The sequence below is a fragment of the Meleagris gallopavo genome, chromosome 4 (genome assembly GCF_000146605.3).
Source record: "Meleagris gallopavo isolate NT-WF06-2002-E0010 breed Aviagen turkey brand Nicholas breeding stock chromosome 4, Turkey_5.1, whole genome shotgun sequence".
NCBI classification, from domain to species: Eukaryota; Metazoa; Chordata; class Aves; order Galliformes; family Phasianidae; genus Meleagris; species Meleagris gallopavo.
In genome coordinates, this window is record NC_015014.2 from 67,429,876 (window position 1) to 67,448,535 (window position 18,660).

Here is an 18,660-nt window from a genome sequence, read left to right on the forward strand (position 1 = left end):
CAAGCAGCCTCCAGTGTATTGGCTAAGCAGACTGCCAAAAATGCAAGAGGCGGGGAGTTAAGTCCCATTAACCCAATAAATAGAGGAGAGAGCTGAATACAGATCATCTGAAGTTCTGATAGCTGTTAATCTGCTGCATAAAAATATTCCTATTATTCTTGTGAGGGACTTTGCATTGAAAAAAAAAAAAAAATCAACTATTGCTATATTTTCTGGGACCCTGGGGAACCAGCAAGTGCATTTTGTACATGAGCTAAGAAAACTTCCAACATGGAGTTCCTCAAGCAACAGAGGGAGAAGACAGATTTCTTTGTCAACTCGGCATAGGCTTGGGCACAAATGAGGTGTTGAGCTGCTCTCTCCTTTCACCAGTAAGTGAACAAATTGAAAAGATAAACTTAAAATGTAAAACGTGCTTAAATTAAGCCTGAATGAGAGCGGTAATTTTCAGGACTTTTGAAATTATGGGCCAAAGCCCAGTCAATCTCCTTTTCTGGGACTGTAGCCTTTTTAGACATGCTTCAGATGCCTTGTATAGTGTTTCACAAGTAAAGAGAATCCAGGAGCAAGTTGAATTCTAGTTACTGAACTTTTTCTCCCCAAAGTCCCACATGCAACCTTTTATTTACTTTCTCTGTTCCATTTATGTCTTATATTTACCACCATTGAAGACTAACCTCTTATTGGAACAATGGGAGCAGAAGAGTGGCCAAATTTCTTATCTTTGAAGAAAGACTTTCCAAAAATCATTCATGTAAAAATACTGTTCTCACTGCTCTTTTTCTATTCAGAAATAAACACTTATTATGGCATTTTATCATGAGGTAAAATAGATACGCATGCTGTTTGTAATGACAAACAGATTTTCCTTTTCTCTCCTGTTCCTATACTGGCACATCTTTCCACAACTTTATAGACAATATTCTACTTCAACAGTGAAATGGTAAAGTTGGAAATAAACACTAGATACATTAGGGAGTACTAAATAAATTTATTTGTGATTAAATATAATGAAAAATCATGGTAAACAAGCTCATAATTCTCAGGGTTCTCACCACTGAGAAGGAAGCTGCCTGGACATCACTGCAATGAGCAGATAGACGCATCTAGATTACAGATTATCTATAGTAGCATTTAGCAGGCAAAAACAAAATAGGTAAAAACACATCAACAGTCCCATGAGCAGTCTCTCTGTAGTAAGAAAGCTTCTGAACTTCCACAGTAATTTCGCTACACCAGAACCACCAACAGAAAGCTTTCCATTTCTTTTGCTACCATTGCTGGAAGATGCCTCATAATGGCAAGCAGAACTGTCAGAATGAAACAGATCAAAGAACAGAAGGATGCATTAGACTTGTACCATCCAGAGCAGTGTTGTCACTTAAAAATCTTGAGATGCTCCCATTTCCCCAGATTCCTAAATAATCTAAAATGCCTTCTGGATAAAATGGGCAAAGATGAGTAAAAGACATGCTCAAAAACTGGAAGATGAGAAAGGATAAATATTTCTATTGCATCTTTACCTTATTTTAAAATAGTGTTGTATTTTATTTTATTAATAGTGGAAAAAATATTTTCTACCCATATGTCAGTGGGTTTGTCCTGCACACTGCAAAATCAATGTGCACAAACCATTGCACTTTCATTTCCTGACACATGGAGTACAAGTGGTTGCTTCAGGTCTGATATTTATGACATTTATGGTAATTTATCTTTATGTACCTCTGGATTTCCTGGGAGTAAAAAACACTATATACATAAGCACAGCTTTTGTATTCCACAGAAATGGACATGAAAACAGAAATGCTAGTAACTACCAAGATCGGAAATCATATTAGTCCAGAACAAATGCTTTAGCATAGCAAGACATAATCAAGACTGGGATCAGAGGTTATTTTGAATCACAAATCAAAGAGACCAAAATGATGAAACTTCCAATAAAAACACCAATGAAGTACAACTCTTTCCAAAAATTATGAGCCTAGAAAAAATGAGGAGATGCAGCAATGTTCTTTCTTTGTCAAGGATCCTGAGGAAGCATAAGCAAAAACTTCAAATATCTACAGTGTTTGAGGGACTTTAAACACTGATGTTAGGTAAATGCTCAAAATGCTGGAATGTTCTGGGAAGAGAGTTCCTATTCTTCAGGCTGTTCTTCTTTGTGAGTAACAATTAAAAATTAATTGAGCTGAAAGTCAAGAAAGTTATGATTCTATAGGTAAGCTATTAGGCAACTTGGCATTTCTGCTCCAGTGAATACTTCATATAAAATTATGTAAATATTCATTAGAATACGTCAGGAACTCATGTCTCCCTTGTCACATGAATACCTTAATCACTATTATCTTGGACACTTTTGTCCAATGAATATTTAGTTGTTCTATAAAGTTGAGCAATTTCAGCAGGAGGCTTAGAGATGCTTTTCTTGAATACTTAAACATAGGTTTTGAAATATTCTCTATTTCAGTTTCAATCCTGACCACCAAAGGATGGAATTAAAGCCATACATCCCAAAACCAGGCACACTATGAAAATACTGCAGTAAAGAAGGAACAACTGTCTCTATGGTTGATGGTATTCGTACCAAAACATGGAGCTGACATTTAACCAAAACTTGGACTTTCATTAATGCATATATACCAATCATGCATAATACAGAAATTCAAATTCAGTTGTGTCTACAAAATATGAATTACAAAACATTTTATGACATGTTCTGGTCTGTATCCAGAAAGAGATGTGGATCTTACAATATCAAAAATCAATAAGAAAAATAAACTATGGAAATGTGGGAACTAAGAGATTTTTTCAGGGTTTTCTTAGAGATACCAGTGAAACAGCTAATGTAAATGTACACATTGATACAAAATCTAGACTCACATCTACAATTTCACAGAGCCTCTGATTTCCATTGAGATTCCATTCCATAAACCTCATTTTCCATTCCGGTGCAGATAAGTAGTACCTCATTGTATGAATGCTTTAGATCCTACTCTTCAAATGACATGAAATTTAAAAAATTGCTGATACTATTTACTTTTAACAATTTCCTCACCTGCAGTTCTTTTCTTGACTCCTGTAGAGAATCACAGTTCTCTTTAATAAGCTGCTTTGTAGGTAACTCAAATACAATATCTTCTCTGCCTTTGATACATCTAGGAAAACAATGTTTTCTGTTTCCCTTGAAAGTTGATCTTTAAGAAAAATCAGTGTATGTGAAGAATGAAAGATCTCAAAACACTTTTATGGACCTTCTAACATAAAGATTTTTTCATTCTCCTTAGTTTTCTGAAGTTTAATGAGTGTGGTTTTTAATGTATCCCTGTTATGCCAGAACACAAAGAACGTCTTTTGCATTTGGACTGGACAATGATAGGCAATGATGAAGTTTGTGTTCATTTTCATTTCCAGTGGGAAATAATCTTTTTTCTTCCTGTCAGCTCATTGGGCCACCATTGTGCTCTGAATGTTACTGTTCCCTTACGTGAACTGGCAAGCTCATAGAAAAACTGTGCTCAGATGAACTTCTCCACAGTGAGCACTTGGGAGTCTCTGACATGACAAAGGACATGAATTCCTTATGGTACCATAGCAAAGCCTGTATTTTACTGACGTGAGAACTTTGCACACTTGTATCACAGACAGAAGAAGGTTGTTTGCTAGTTCTGATATGTTCACCTTAGCCACATTCATCTTGACTGTTCTCTCTACTTTCATCAGACCCAAGGGATGATACAGTCTACCTTGCACACATCTTCCAAGCTTTTATTCACATTATGAAGAAAAGCTGTTGTTCAGTAGGAAAAAGATACTTTGATTTCATTCTTTTTATATCCCAAATGAAACAGTAAATTCTTATAATTTTACAAGTATTTTTAATCTCTTGGATTACTAACAGTAACTTCAGTGTATTGGAGAAGTAGTAAACTAAAGTCATAGTAGTTCAAATGAGTGGTAGCAAAGAAAACATTTACATGTGGGAAAACAAAAATCAAGAAATTCAATATTTTGTCTTTTAGTATTGAATTCAATTCATCTAGCATTTTTTCTATGTACAATAGATTTCATGCATTGCATTGCCTTCATAATCTGCATCTCTCTGTATGGACAACAGAAGGGTTCTTGGCCAGTACCGTAAAGACTGCTAAACTTTTAAATGAACATTATGAATCCCTCTGAATTAATTTTCTTGTTCTTTAAAATGCATGATTGTGAAGAGCAAGTCCTGATTATACTTAACACTCTTCCCACCTCCAACACATTTGTAGGATAAGCTAAATAAACAAACAGTGAAATACTGGTATATGAAGTGGAATATATTTACCCAAGACCAAATAGAAGATCAATGGGAGAATATAAAACCTAAGCTTCCTGCTTCTTTTTTTTTAAGTCATATCTTCTTTAAAAACATAACATTTCAAAAGGATAAGAGGACAAGAGTGTGCTTCATCCCATCTAACTTCAGATAATACAGCTAATTGTCTAGATGTCTTCTGCAGTCAAAGAAGAGTTCCAGAGGCCAGTTTGTTCCATTCATCTCAGCTGTCTCAGGACAGAATGAGTCACTGTTTAGAGTTACAATGATAAAAGAGGTGATAAATACAGCTTAGATGGTTGAAATCTCCCGGATAGCTTTTAGATGGCTGACAACTGCAAAATAGAGGAGTCCACTTCACAAGAAAAAAACTCTTTTTCATAGAAACTTTCAAAAGGTCTTTTAAGCTGCCCTCTAAGAAAACACCAAATCTTCATAATGATTTCAGGCATAGGGAATAATTATTTCCCAGTGGAAAAGGTGAGCACTTTGATTCAAAAGAGTACATGCATTTATGAGGTAGGCAATAAGTAGATGAGAATTCCATGCTACATTAGATATTTGGTTCAAAGTCCCTGCTCAGCCCAGGTCAGGGCAACATGTACCATCCCAGATTGCTTTGTATCAGTGGAGAAACCATTCATTTTCAAGGAATTTTTTTTTTGTAAACTAGTTCTAGGAAACTACCTTCTCAGAAAAGAGGTCAAAGGCAGGCGTTAAAAAAGGAGCACCATTTCACACTTGCAAGTAGGATTTGCAAAGCAAAACTATGGCAATATAATGCTAAGTACTAGTTCTGATAGATGCATTCTGTGAAGCAAAATGCAAACTGAGGAGTTTTCCTGCCAGCCACAAATTTCTTGCTTGCATTAAATTTCCATTTCAAAAGAAACAGTGAAATGCCAAGATTTGGAAAAAGAATACGTAATCTTCTTTCTCCACCCCTTATACACTCATCTTATATATAAGAAAACATGTTCTGTATCATTTTCAGTAATGTACATGTATTTTTATAATGCAACTTCAATAGATTTAACTGGTAGCTTTGTGTTAAGTATTTTTGAGGGGAGATGAAGGACTGAATAAACACCAGTAGTTTATATCTGCTAAGTAAAATACTACGAAATTGTTTCTTCTAGTCATGTAAATGCTGAGAGTTGCAAACGTGGGAGTTCAGAGGGGGCACAAGCCTAGAATAGTAAGCAGCCCCTACCTTAAATCACAGCTGGCCCTACAAGTCCACTTAAAATCATGATGATTCCACACAGGTGAAAAAAATAAAGTTCTGTCAGAACTAGTCCATACAAGGACCTTATTTACTGAAGCTAATTGTTCATAAAATAAAGCATGAAGCTTATCATCTATCATTCAGTATGATCCAGGTAACTGAATATATATATATTAAGGTTGTTATGTTTCTTTTTCTATCTATTTCCCTTACTTCCAGTGATGAAGAATTGTTACTGAAAATGATTTTCATACATATCAAATAGAGAATCTGACAGAGGATACAAGGTCACAGGACAGTTAGGAACGATAAGCTATATATTTATTTAATATGAAGTTTACAGCAATGCTTTTTCATCAGTTAATCCTAATTCCTCAAATTAAGTTATTAATACCTATCTTAAATTACTCTTCTTGAGCCAAGCTTACTATACTGGTTGTACGTACCAAATAACTCTCTCCAATTCTCAGCAAAAGTGTTCTTCTTTGACATTTCTTGCTCAGAAACCAACAACAACAAAAATACCTAGAACATTTACATCTACATCTACAATTTACATCTACATCTATTGCTATTCCTTTAATTATCTACTTTGAAAAATAACACTGACACTTTGTAACTTTCCGTGATCCTTATGCATTCTATCAGTACTCTTTAGAATTGTAGAATGGTTTCAGTTGGAAGGGACCTTTAAGATCATCTAAATCCAACCCATCCGCTACAGTCAGGGACACCTTCCTCCAGAGTCCAAACAAGCATTCTTCAGATGCTGACACTGTGAGATGAATACAGTAGATGCTTAGAAGTATAGGGGTGAAACGACGTTAAAAAAAAGCAAGCATCCTATTTCAGTAACAATCCACTTCTCAGAAATAAAACTTTAATATGATTAAAAGTAATTATTTTCCTAGCAGCATACTCTCTGCTTGAATTAATGTTCATTGGTTGAATATACTCACATCATTGCCAGTGACCTGCTATTTGTTTTTTGTTAATTGTACCAATTAAATTCATTGAGAATTTCGGAAACTCTTACTTCACTGAGTAATGCCTATTATAATATGCATAGGTTGTTCCAAAAATAATGTCTCTGACTTTTTTTTTTTTCTTCCCATGGAAAATACAACAGAAACAAAGACCACAATAACGCTATTTGAGAAAGCAAATTCTCTGCTACAAAATATTGTTTTTCAACACAGTCACTAGCATTAGCTATGTATTTTCACCAATGATGAACAGGAGCCTGCACGCTGCACTTGTAAAAGTCTGCACCAACAGAAGTGATCCACTGTCACTGTTACCACTATTAAAACACTCAGCTTACCACCTCGCTATGCTCACAACCTCTCTTTGGTCTCCATAAATCTTCAACTGTCAATGAACATCAATGGGTACCATTTTATCTGCGTGGAGAAACACAGTGACACACCTTTGCTCCATACACACTCCCATGTGAGGTACCATTCTGTCAGACTGCTCCTCTGCTGCTATCTGTCACACAGCAACAAAATGTAAGGGAAAACTGATAAGAAAGTTCAACACGTATTGCCATACTACCAACACCTACCTCTGATTTTGAGGCCAACATCATAAAATAGGAGGCATTTACTTCAGAGCAGCTCTCATAAATCATGTGTCCATTAAAGTGTTTGTTTGGGCAGTATGTTTGTGCTTGGATTGAAAGCTTAGAGTAAGTGAATTTCCTCATACTCTTTTGTTACATACAGAAACAATTACTTATGCTTACTCAGTAAATAACTTCCAACAAAAAGGCAGAAAGTATCAAAAATCAAAGAGTAAAAATACTGACACGAATATATCTCATTCCAATAATATTTTCCTTAATCTTTAAAATAATCTGCAAAATGAAACAAACTTATAGTTTGAGTCATTTGCATCTTGCTTTTTAGGCTCCTACAATTGGGATCACATGATCCCATCTAAGTTACTGTCATGAGCATAAACAGTAGCTGCCTCACCCCCTCACAGTTCTGTGAACAGAACAAATGTGTGTCAATACCTTGGTTTTAATCATTGCTACAACTGTTCTAAGGATTGAAAATGTGAATTGCATTGGCTTAGAAAAACCTGAAGTTGGGAAGATCACTTCACTGCTACCTGTGGTCCAGATATATGAAATATAGAGATGAAAAAAAAAAAAAACACCACAACCTTATTGAACTGATCTGGGCACTTGGGTTGCAGAATCAAAACTGCATATTCTGCCATTCATCTTGGATAAATCCTGTTTCTAAGAAGTGCTTTTCACATAGAACTCTCCAATTCATACTTTTTCCACAATCCTGGGTCTTTCCAAAATTCTACTTTGTTTGTGGTAGACAAATTCTCAATTTTGTCTTAAACACAGACTCAGAGCAGTAAAAGAAACAGGGATTTTCCCTTTCAAGATTTGATTTAAAAATATTAGTAAGATTGTGCGTCAGATGAATATAGTGTTTATGGATGACTTCTGGATATTTAACAATTAATCTAATTTTAAAAAAATACAGAATCTGTAGCACTACTGAACATTTCTTTAGTTCTTCTTATTCCCTTCTTGATGGTAGGAAAAAAGATAACAAATCTTCCCTCTCCACCCTACAATCTAAAAATATTATCAATTTAACACTTCTTTTTTTCTAAATCCCCCAAGTCTTTAAATGATTCTTTATATTTAAACCCAAGGAGGAATATGGTAGCTGTTCAATAACTCATAGAACCACAGTACGTGACGTGTAAGAGGAGAAGGAACTATCCTCAAAACTATCTGATAGATGTGCATTTTGTTGAACAGAGCTTTTTAAAACTGAAAACTAGCAAGGACAACAAAGCTAATCATCTTTCTTTTGCCAAACATGCTATACGTACTTTGATAATGACTGATTAGAAACATAATTTTATCTGTCATCCAAGAAACATTACTCCATTCTACCATGGTCAGTAGTGAGACAGAGAGTAGACTGCTGCATAATGAGCTGCTAACAGGCTCGACTGTCCCCTCCTTCTAGGAAACTAGAAAACTAGCCCAGATAGGTTTTTGCTTAAGATATGATGAAATCAAAGCCCTCAAATATTGCTCTGAGGGTTAGAAATGTTGTAATTAGAAAGCATGCCGGAATACTTACTCATGTTTTTTTATGCTGTTTATAGTTGGGTCTGATTAGAAGCTAACAGAGTCTTTGGAGATTTGTAATGAAGTTAAACATAATTCAGTATGTTCAGAAGAATCCACAAACAAATAGCCAAATTTTGATAGTGCCTAATTCTTTACAGGAAAAGATTTTATTTTTTCTTATGCAAAGTAGATGAATTAGCAGTCAAAGAAAATGTGAACATCATTTGATATGACTTAGTCACTTCACCATGTCAACTATACATGTCATCCTAGATATCTCAGGATATCTAATGAGAGCCTTAAAATCTTCGTGATTTTTTTCTGAGCAATTAGGTGGGAAACTCAGTTTTAATTTTTCCTCCTCTTTTGCCAGTGCCATGCTACATTACATCTAATTTTCATCATCATCTTTTCATTTTTTATCCAGGATATAAGCAAGTTGAGATTCTTAGGAAGAATTTAGTGTTGTCTTGAAGCAATTGTGTCACAAGCTTAGACTGGCTGAAAGAACATATTTATCATACTTGCACAGAACAATTATATTCTGGATGTGCTGTGTCTGGTCTCATCATTCATAGGGCATAACATTTTTCCCTTCTCCATGAAAACACTGTGAAAAATATCACAAATACTTTAAGTAACACTTTAAAAAAAGTGAGTATTCAGGAGGCTACAAATTCTTTGCATATCCAAAAGGATGCTTTCCACACAATAATTACTGAAGTTAGGTGTTTTTGCAAGGCATCACCACTGGTAGAAGCTGCAGAAACAGCGAGCTGTTTTATTTTTTATTGTTTCTTTTGATGTATAGATCATCCTATTCTAACCTCACTTCTCCCCTTGCTCCTGTGGTCCCACAGTCTCTGTCCAACTACACCAGCACCCATGTTGTAGAGAATAAGTCTACCTCTAAGACAATGGAAGAATAGAAGCATAATTTTCTTCCGCTTTACTTTTTCAGTGTGAGGACACTAAAAATATGAAAGAAATACAAAGAGCAAAGCACAGCATACAGACTGATACAAAGCATGGTACAAAACGTCCCTCATGCTGCTAATCACATTCAGTGATTACCAATCCTGGCACCAAAGAATTTTTATTTCGTTTGGTGTTATTTGCTTTTTGAATCACTATACTGAGCTCTTATCTTTGTGTAATTCCATACATGCAATACCATACATGCAAAAAAAATGGGATCCTCCTCCATTGATGAATACACGCACACAATGTTATGGTCCATTTTAGGACTTTTTTTTTTTACCCATTTTAGGGTAGTATAGTTAGGTTGAGATTGGATTTGATGATCTTTAAGGTCTTTTCCAACCTGAGCAATTTTATAATTCTGTGATTCAACTCCTACAATAACCATGGAAGAAATCTTTGTGAAGAGCTGCATTTACAGAATCTATTCTATTTCCTCATATTAGAGAAAGAAACCAGCAACGACTGATCGTTCTCTGATTCAGTTTTGTTATCCTGATCAGTCTTGCAACACAAGTTGATTGGATCTTGCATCCATTCCCCAGAAAATGAATCAATTGCCCAGACATCTGTTAGCACCTCAAAATTAGAAGATACCAATTGGTTCTGTACATACAGGGAAAAAAACCACACATTATTTCTATGCAAATTGCACATTTCCACTGCAAAATCTACTTCTGACCCCAAGAAGAGACTCTAATTATAGTGGCATAAAGCCAACAAAATTAGTTAGGTTCATGTTTAATATTTATAATGCAGACAACTTAGCAGCACTTTGTTTTTCTGTTTGTAAGGTTTTGAAGCTTACCACAGCAATAGGATTTTGTATTCCTTTGAATCAAGATACGTGGGTTTTACCTTCTCGCTTCACTTTAGAAGTCCTGCTTAACCATGATTCTTATATTGCTCCATATGGTGGAAAACAGGCTTATAAATATCTTGAAGGCTTCAACAGTTCACTAACTTCTTCCTCCAGTAATTTTAGAATTCCCTCCTGAGTACATCCAAATAGATAAACACAAATTTCAGTTTTTCTCTTGAGGTCCACACATTTCAGTTACTATTGAGTTACTGGGAGAGACAGACTGTTAGAAATCAGCCTTACATCAGGTGATCAGTGAGAATATATAAATTCCAAAAGGATCTTGCAGATATAAAGTATTAGAAATGTGAGTTTTAGAAAGAATTAAGCTGGTGCAGTGAAACAAGCAAAAGAAAACATAGCCTTGCTGTATGAATTAATAGGTTGCATATGTTATTTTTAAGAATTATGGGGTATGATGCACGTGCATGCACACTGTTACAGCAGCAAGTCCCTGGACATTCTCGCTGGCATTGCTTTTCATACACTGCATTTCCTCTATTTTAATAAAACCGAACACTCAAACACATCACATTTTTCTGCCAATCAGCCTCTTTCCACCATCTCTGATAATTTTTAAATAAATTTTGTTGCTCAAGCAGGTTACCTAGAAAACATCTCCAATCTTTCAATCCCTCAGACCTCACACAGAGTTATTCTCATATATATTTTTTCCTGTCCAACAGCATTTAGATCTAAGCCTTGCTTTGGTCTTTGATAACTAAGAATAGTCTCCTCCTCCCATTGATTTCTAGGGAGTTATTATGCTCCCATTTCATTTTCACTGACTTACAGGACATCTTTTCTCTTTTGATCCAAAGCAACCACTAAAATTCATATTACTGTATGGATCATGTCCATTTTCCATTTCCCACACTTCTATTTTCTTACAGCTCTGTAGTCTTTTTCGCTCAACCTTTTTGCCCTGCTTTTATCAAATGTATTCTAAGAACTGCAGCTAGAATTTTGATAGCACGTTTTTTTCCTAAGGAATTTTTGGCATGCATTTTTATAACCTTCATAGATATCTTTTGTTATATGAGATCTCTAGCTATCTCCTAACTGTCACTATTTAATATTCCCTCTCTCAATTCAATTTTGAATTTGGGATAGTAATTTTACCAAAATTCTAATTTGACATACTTCAGCGATCTCAATTCCTTTTCTCGCATTTCTCTCATTTCAAAGGAGAATTTAACAGAAAAAAAAAAGTATTAAACCAGAAATTTTCAAATTTAAAAACTAACTTCTGTGTATAAAATAATGAAAACATAATTTAACAGCAATGTACTAAATATATTAGATCACCATGGTCTAAAGAACCTTCATTTTTACTAGCATTACTGTAGGTATTTAGGTTGTTTTAAACAGATCAGAAGTTGTTTGAGTTATTACCAGTTTTGCAAAACCAATAAACTTTTGCTTTTATTGTGTCAGAAACTTACAGAAGAGACATTTAATAAAATACACAATATTTATGTTTTAATCAAGAGATGGGGAGAAACTTTCATAATGATGTTGCACTTAATCACTAAAGTAGAAGCTTACAATTTATTTCCTGATGCCAAAGAAATACCTAGATTTATCCATTCACTCTTTCAATATCCACTTCCTAATTATGTTTCACAAGAGGCCTCTGCTAAAACCTTTCTGTTGTGTACCATGTGATTGGAGAATTAGTTTGTAGTTAAAGTTCAAAGAAGTTTCTGAGAAAAAAAAAAAATGGTACAGGTGAGAAGTTATCACTGGTGGCAAAAAATCTTTTATCCTATCAGATGAAAATGCTCTTAAATAGGCTTAGTAGCACCTATGACTCTCCCAACTGCTGATTAGCAACAGCTATTCTCTGAAATTGTGCTGCTGTTCTCTCTCTCTTGAAGTTTATATCAACCTCTCTCATTCTAATTTTATTAATTTTTGGGAAAAGGGAATATTTTATTATCCATTTTAAGCATGTTTCCCATATCCTCTAATGCTATAGGTTCTCCTGGGCAGAACTTTCATTCCACATTCTTCTGGGTGGAAGCAGGTGGTGAAATGATGTTCTTACGTATTTCCAAACCCTCTTGAAAAAGCATCTTCCCCTTTGATATTTAAGGATTGATTTAATATGTAACAGTTGGCAGAGAGACGCTTCATGGGTCAGTCATTTTTTAGTTCCCCCCTCCCCCCCAGTGTGTGCTAAGTGGGAATATATCCTCAGATCTATGTACTATTTTCAGTCATTCAGGCTGGAACCCAGCTAACCTTTCAGTCTAGCTAGGTAAGAACAAACTCAGTCTAACTCTTATGATTACACTGTAAAAATCTCCAGTTGATAAAGACATCCTATACCACCTATCTTGATAATTAATGGAAATAAATCACAAGGTATCTCACCAAGTATTCAGGCAAATCTGAAGAAGCCCCCTTAAGCGCATGTCAAAGACATTTCATTAAATTGAACCTGTCCTAAGATTCAACTAAAATCCTTTAGGGCTTTATAGGCCAATAGGCTTGTAATATCCCAACAGGTCTAATGACTGAATAAAAAAAAAAAAAGCAATACAGAAAAGTCTACTTATAGGGGAAAGGGTGAGAAGTCACTATGTTCTTGGGCTTTAGTTGGATGCATTTTTGTAGTTGGAAATAAAAAAAAACAACTGTATCTATTTAGAATGTTGTTCTTGATCTTCCATTCTTTGCCCTGTGGCCAATCACCAGTCCTTTACTTTTTCTGCTCCATTCGCAGCATTAGCACTGGTAAAGCTACAAAAGGCACACACGCAGTTGAATATGCACAGGGCTTGACTGACTTGTGCTCTACATTTCTAAGCAGGAAAGGCAGACATGGAACTGCTTTCTTTAAAGTAGATAAAAGCAAAATTAACACTCCATCCATTAAAAAAAAAATGCATATAGAAGTTCACAATTGTCCTTGAAGTGACATAAAATTGGCCTAGTTCTGATATTACATACTAGATAAGTTGAGAAACAGAGGATGACAAAAAAAAAAGTTCCCAAACTTACAGCCTCCATTACAACGTTGCACATCTTCTTGGAAGAAAGTAGTATTTCCTCAAAATTGTGGAGAGCATTGACAGAATTCTGTGAATTAGGTTCTATTGTTACTTTCAGGACAACAAAACTGCCCTACGTTTACATTGTTTTGCACCTCTTTATAAAGAGACACTTCGTGTATCCCATGTGTGAAAGTGCAGGAGAACTTAACAGAGTTACAATGCGACTGATACTTGAGGGAAAGAAAGAGGTTGTGACCTTACCCAGCAATTCTAAAACTGGCTGACACCTAAAGATTAGGACCTTGGCACAGCCATGAATGCAATGGAGGTGATATTTGTGACATTTGTGCACCTCAGAGGATACCGCAGTTCCCTCTGTGCACTCTGTACCAAACTGTGTTCACATTAGGAAATAAACTGTGTTCAAAGTAACCATGGCAACTCTGACATAGATGCACAGGGGATAGTTCTGTTACATGTGAATATGAGCAACAGCAAGGAAGAACACTGGGGAGACCATTCTGAGTGATCTGCACTCATCCTCCCAGACTGCCAGAGGATCCTGCTCATTCACTTCTTCAGTACAGTTCAGTGTTTGAGGACATTCACTAAATTTGATTCAAGTAGCAGTAATTTTGGAACAGGTATCAGTTTTAGAACTGGGCATCAGTGTACCCTTTGCTTTTAGTTAATACCCATATTTAACTTTCAGTTAAAATTCTTGCCAGGTTTCTTTTTTTTAGAAAAGGCAGAAGCACAAGTAGCATGAGAAACCAGGGAGTTGGATGTCAAGAAACGTCACAAATGACAACAGAGCTCAGTAGAAAAATCAAACATATGGTGGCTAAAACGTGAAAGATACAATCCCTTAAAAAAGTTAATTTAGAAACTGATTCTGGCTGTGCTTTAGTTACCAGAGCATATGAGAACAGTCTTCCTAATAATGGTTTGTTAATAGCAAGCTCATGTATTTTACCCAACATAGGGGCAGTAAGACCCGTATGTCTTTTCCTCCCTTGAAATGTGACTATTTTGGTTGATCTTCTGGGATTTTCACGTGTCTGGAAGCTCACACAGCCAAACAAACCCAGCCAAGCTGCAGATACGAACAACTCTGGACATGCAAATATTAATTTTATAGTGCAAGCCTATTAAAATAATGATGAAATGCAACAAAACATATCTACATGGATCTCTTATCCTGTGAAGAGTCTCAAATAATAAACAGCAGCTGAAGTAAAAGCAAAATATGACTTTCATGAAAAATAGTCCAGAAGTGTGCTACTGATAGGCTTTAAAACATACACATTTCAATGAGCAAGCCCAAGTGGAAATGAGTGCAAGTCCTGAGACAACCCAGGTATCTGACATAGGTAGAAGACCGTAAGACTCAGAGTGCATTCACTGAGATGAAACAAGGGCAGGAAGATTCAAGGACAGCTACTGTTATACAGCCCTGTTCTTAAAGATGAGAATTCTAGAAATGCCTTGTATTCTACCTGTGAGCACGTCTGGATGATCTCTATCCCTTTAACTCTCCAAGAAATTGATTACATGTGTTGTGGGCAATAAGATTTTGCATCTCATAAGGCCAGAGGGGTTATCAATGCAGTGGCAAAAGACACATTCAAACTCCAAATCATATTCTAGTAGGAGAGAAACACTTACAGATGCCTTGAAGGAGAGGAGTTCGTCAAGGATATTGCAACCTCCTTTCTAGGCATTAAAGCAGAGTAATGAAATAATAGTGCTTACTTCTGTGTAATCGTCTATACGCAGATCAATTACTTACACAATCCAAAATTGACACTGAGGCATAAACAGACTACAGTCCCATGAAAGAATATGGGAAAATATTTGCTTACAGCAATATCATTAGCAGAGTCAGTAAAGGGAAAGTGAGCTATGTGGCTACTGGTTTAGAAATGAAGACATTAGGCTTCACTCTGTAATAGTAAAAAAAAAAAAGTTAAAAGCACTGGGCTCTTAAGAAATTAGGTGGTTGGAAGATAAAAGCTCATTACCAAAAAAAAGCCAAAATAATGGAACTTTCCACACACTGTTCTATTATATCAGTGTGCATCAAGCTGTCCACGGTATCCTGAAACTGTAAACAAACAGGAGGAATAAGGCAGGTCTAATGCAAGTTAAAAAAAAAACAAAAAAAAAAACAAAAAACAGATGACAAAGATTGAAGTGAATGGCTCAAAAGTAAAGACTACTACGATAAGTGATATATAATCTGATTGTGAAAGCACATGTTAAATGCTGAAGACACAGGTAAGGAATGTTACAACTGAGATCCCAAAAGGCTTTCCATATCATCCTCTTATAAGAGAAACAATGTTGGAGGAAAAGCAGCCTTCTGGTGATGACAACTACATCACTTTACCTGCAGAAAACATGTTACTCCACTCATGGATAAACATGTCAGTTCCAAGTGGGATGGCTATGATGTATCCTAATGCTGTTAGCAAGTGGGAAACAAAGCATCTCCAGACTCCTTTGGTTTTCTCTGGTACTTCGGACAGGCACTACTCCACTGGGAGATGCCTCAGAAGAGATGCTCAGGCATGTCCTACAAGTGGTGCTTGTGTGGTCCCCATACGGTGGAAAATTACATAGGGTAGGAGGTGCTGCCCACGCTCCTGGATAAAGAGAGGCAGCAATACTATGAGCTGGTGGAGTGAAAAGAGAAGTAGGTTAATCAAAGATGGAATAGCATTTTAGAACTCCTTCTGGAACTTCCTCTGACTGTTTAATGCAGTAGGTACTATGAAAAGATCATGCAAGTTGAAGAAATCCACAAATATAGGAATGGTAATAATAACAGACCTTTAACTTACCCTGACTGTGGGGATCTTCTCTAATGTAAACCAAGTCAACACAGGAATGATATTTTGAATTATGCTTCCAAGGCTACAAAGTAAGAACAAGGTGAAGATACTAACACGTAAATGTGGAAATGGTTTTGAAAACTTAGGGAAGAAATATTACAAGACTTGCACATTGTTCAGGAGATGTAGGTGGGAAGAAAGAAATCATACAGATGAGTTGAAAACACTAAGACTGTAGAGACTGCACAGAAACTAAGACTGATATTGCGCTTCATTATGAAACATGTTTTTTGTATTAAATATCCATCCATCTGTAAGAAAGCTGTCAGCCAAGGGCTGTTTTAAGAAGTAAAGCTTTTTTTTTTTTGTTTGTGAAGAATATGTCAATTTAAGATCCAGCAAAGCTAAAAGCAGAAGGGAGTAGGTCACACAATATTAGGCTGTGCAATGTGGCAGTGAGGAATGGCATGGGATGGGAAAGAAGCTGAGCTGTCAGGATGCTTTGATTCAAAAATACCCATTTAATTGGTGTACTTTAGTATAATTCATCATGCATTGGCTACAGTTTTCCAGCTCACAGGCGAGACAGTGAACACACACAATTCACTTAATGGCTCTTTTCATCCCTTCAAGCTTCTTCTCTCCCTTTCTCCAGCTAATCCCTCCCTCATTGTGATTAGATGCTATTTTGTTAGAATTTTTCCTTTCCATGAAATGTTTCAATGAACATAAGATACTTTCTTTCAAGTTAAATAATTACTTTTCACCTGAGATCTGGAGCTGCATTCCAATGATGTTCTATACTTCAAACTTCAGTTACATATACTCTAGCTTTATTTTTTTCTAGGCTTTGCTTCTTATTCTTAAGTCTATTTTTCTGAAGTGCAGAAAATAAATATGTTTCTGAGAAAGTTTGTCTTTCAAAATTAGGGGCGAGGCATACAACTTTCAGAATGAAAAGTATTGACTGTTCACTTGAAGCAGTCAGTCAATACCCTTAGCAACTATGGCCAAATCATGAGGTAATTGAAGTTACATAGCCTTCACATAAAGTATCTTCTTGACTTTAAAATCTGATCTTAATACCCAATGTTACCAAGAGTATGCCTAGTTGGACTCTCAATGCTATAATTGAGTCAGAATCACAGAATCATTTACTCTGGAAAAAAACCTTTAGGATGACTAAATCCAACCATTGAAATGACCTACTAAATCCCATGACTAAATCATGTCTATGTCTGTAAGCACTACATCCACATGTCTCAAATATCTCCATGGATAGGGACTCCACCACCTCCCTGAAAAGTCACTTCCAATGCTTCACTGCCTTCTTTGTTGATAAGTTCTTCCTAATGTCCAAACTAAACCACCCCAGTGCAACTTAAAACTATTTCCTTGCATCTTTTCACTTCACAGCTGAGAAAAATGACTGACACCTCCTCACTGCAGCCCCCTTTCAGGTGGGGGAAGAGACTTGTGAGGCCTCCCTTCAGCAAGAGGTCTGCAGGAACTCAAAACTGAACAAAATACTCAAGATTAGTACAATCTACTGCTGAGACAATAGCTTCTCAGGTCCTGCTGAACATCTTTTGAAGGACGCAGATTAGAACGCTATGGATCTTGGTGGCTATCTAGGCATGATACTTGCTCATGTTCAGCCAGCTTTCAAAGAGCAACCCTAGATCATTTTCTGTGCAGTTTTCCAGCCACTCTTCCTCAAGACTATACCAATGCATGAAATAGTTCTGACAATATACAGCACCCAGCATTTAGTCTTGACAAGTTTTGTGATCGACATCCTATTTATTTAGCCTACCCAGATCCCTCTTCATAGCCTTCCTATCCTCAAGCAGATAAAATATAGAAGTGGGCTATGTGAAACTATTAATCTAAAGCTGAATCTTCTTGAGAATTACAGTTTTTAGAATACTGAAGAGTTAAAAGCTTTCATGGCTAACTGAGAATCTGAGAGGAAGATATCACACAGAAAATACTGACTGAAGATATTAAGAAAATAACTTTGCAACAATTTTTCAGATAAAAGTTTTCCACTTACCCAGTAACAAAATCCTCGGTCTAACTAAACTCAGTGGCAATGCAGAAATGACCTGCTGAAGGAAGGATGTAGTCCAGCAAGCAGTGCATTTGCACTAATGATTGAACTACATGCTAACCATATCATTATCGTCATGATTTTTGAAACTTTCAAGCATTTTCTCCTCTGATCTTGAGGCATTTTCTAACAGAACTCCTGTCAGATATCTCTTACTTAATTGTATCTTCTTTTCCCTTTTTACTTTTCTTACTTCCCTTTGCCCCC

The 18,660-nt window shown here is 36.0% G+C and overlaps 1 long non-coding RNA gene across 2 annotated transcripts; it reads right to left on the bottom strand.

The window, feature by feature from the left end:
- Window positions 1-981: 981 nt before the first annotated feature.
- Window positions 982-18,453, bottom strand: LOC104910893. 2 transcript variants are annotated; one of them, XR_793493.2, is made up of 4 exons: window positions 18,397-18,453; window positions 16,350-16,422; window positions 15,896-16,181; window positions 982-1,310 (listed from the first exon to the last, which is right to left on the bottom strand). It is a non-coding gene; the product is annotated as an uncharacterized LOC104910893 (long non-coding RNA). The 2 variants fall into 2 exon arrangements; XR_004159713.1 differs by lacking the exon at window positions 982-1,310 and having other exon boundaries at window positions 11,917-16,181.
- Window positions 18,454-18,660: the final 207 nt, after the last annotated feature.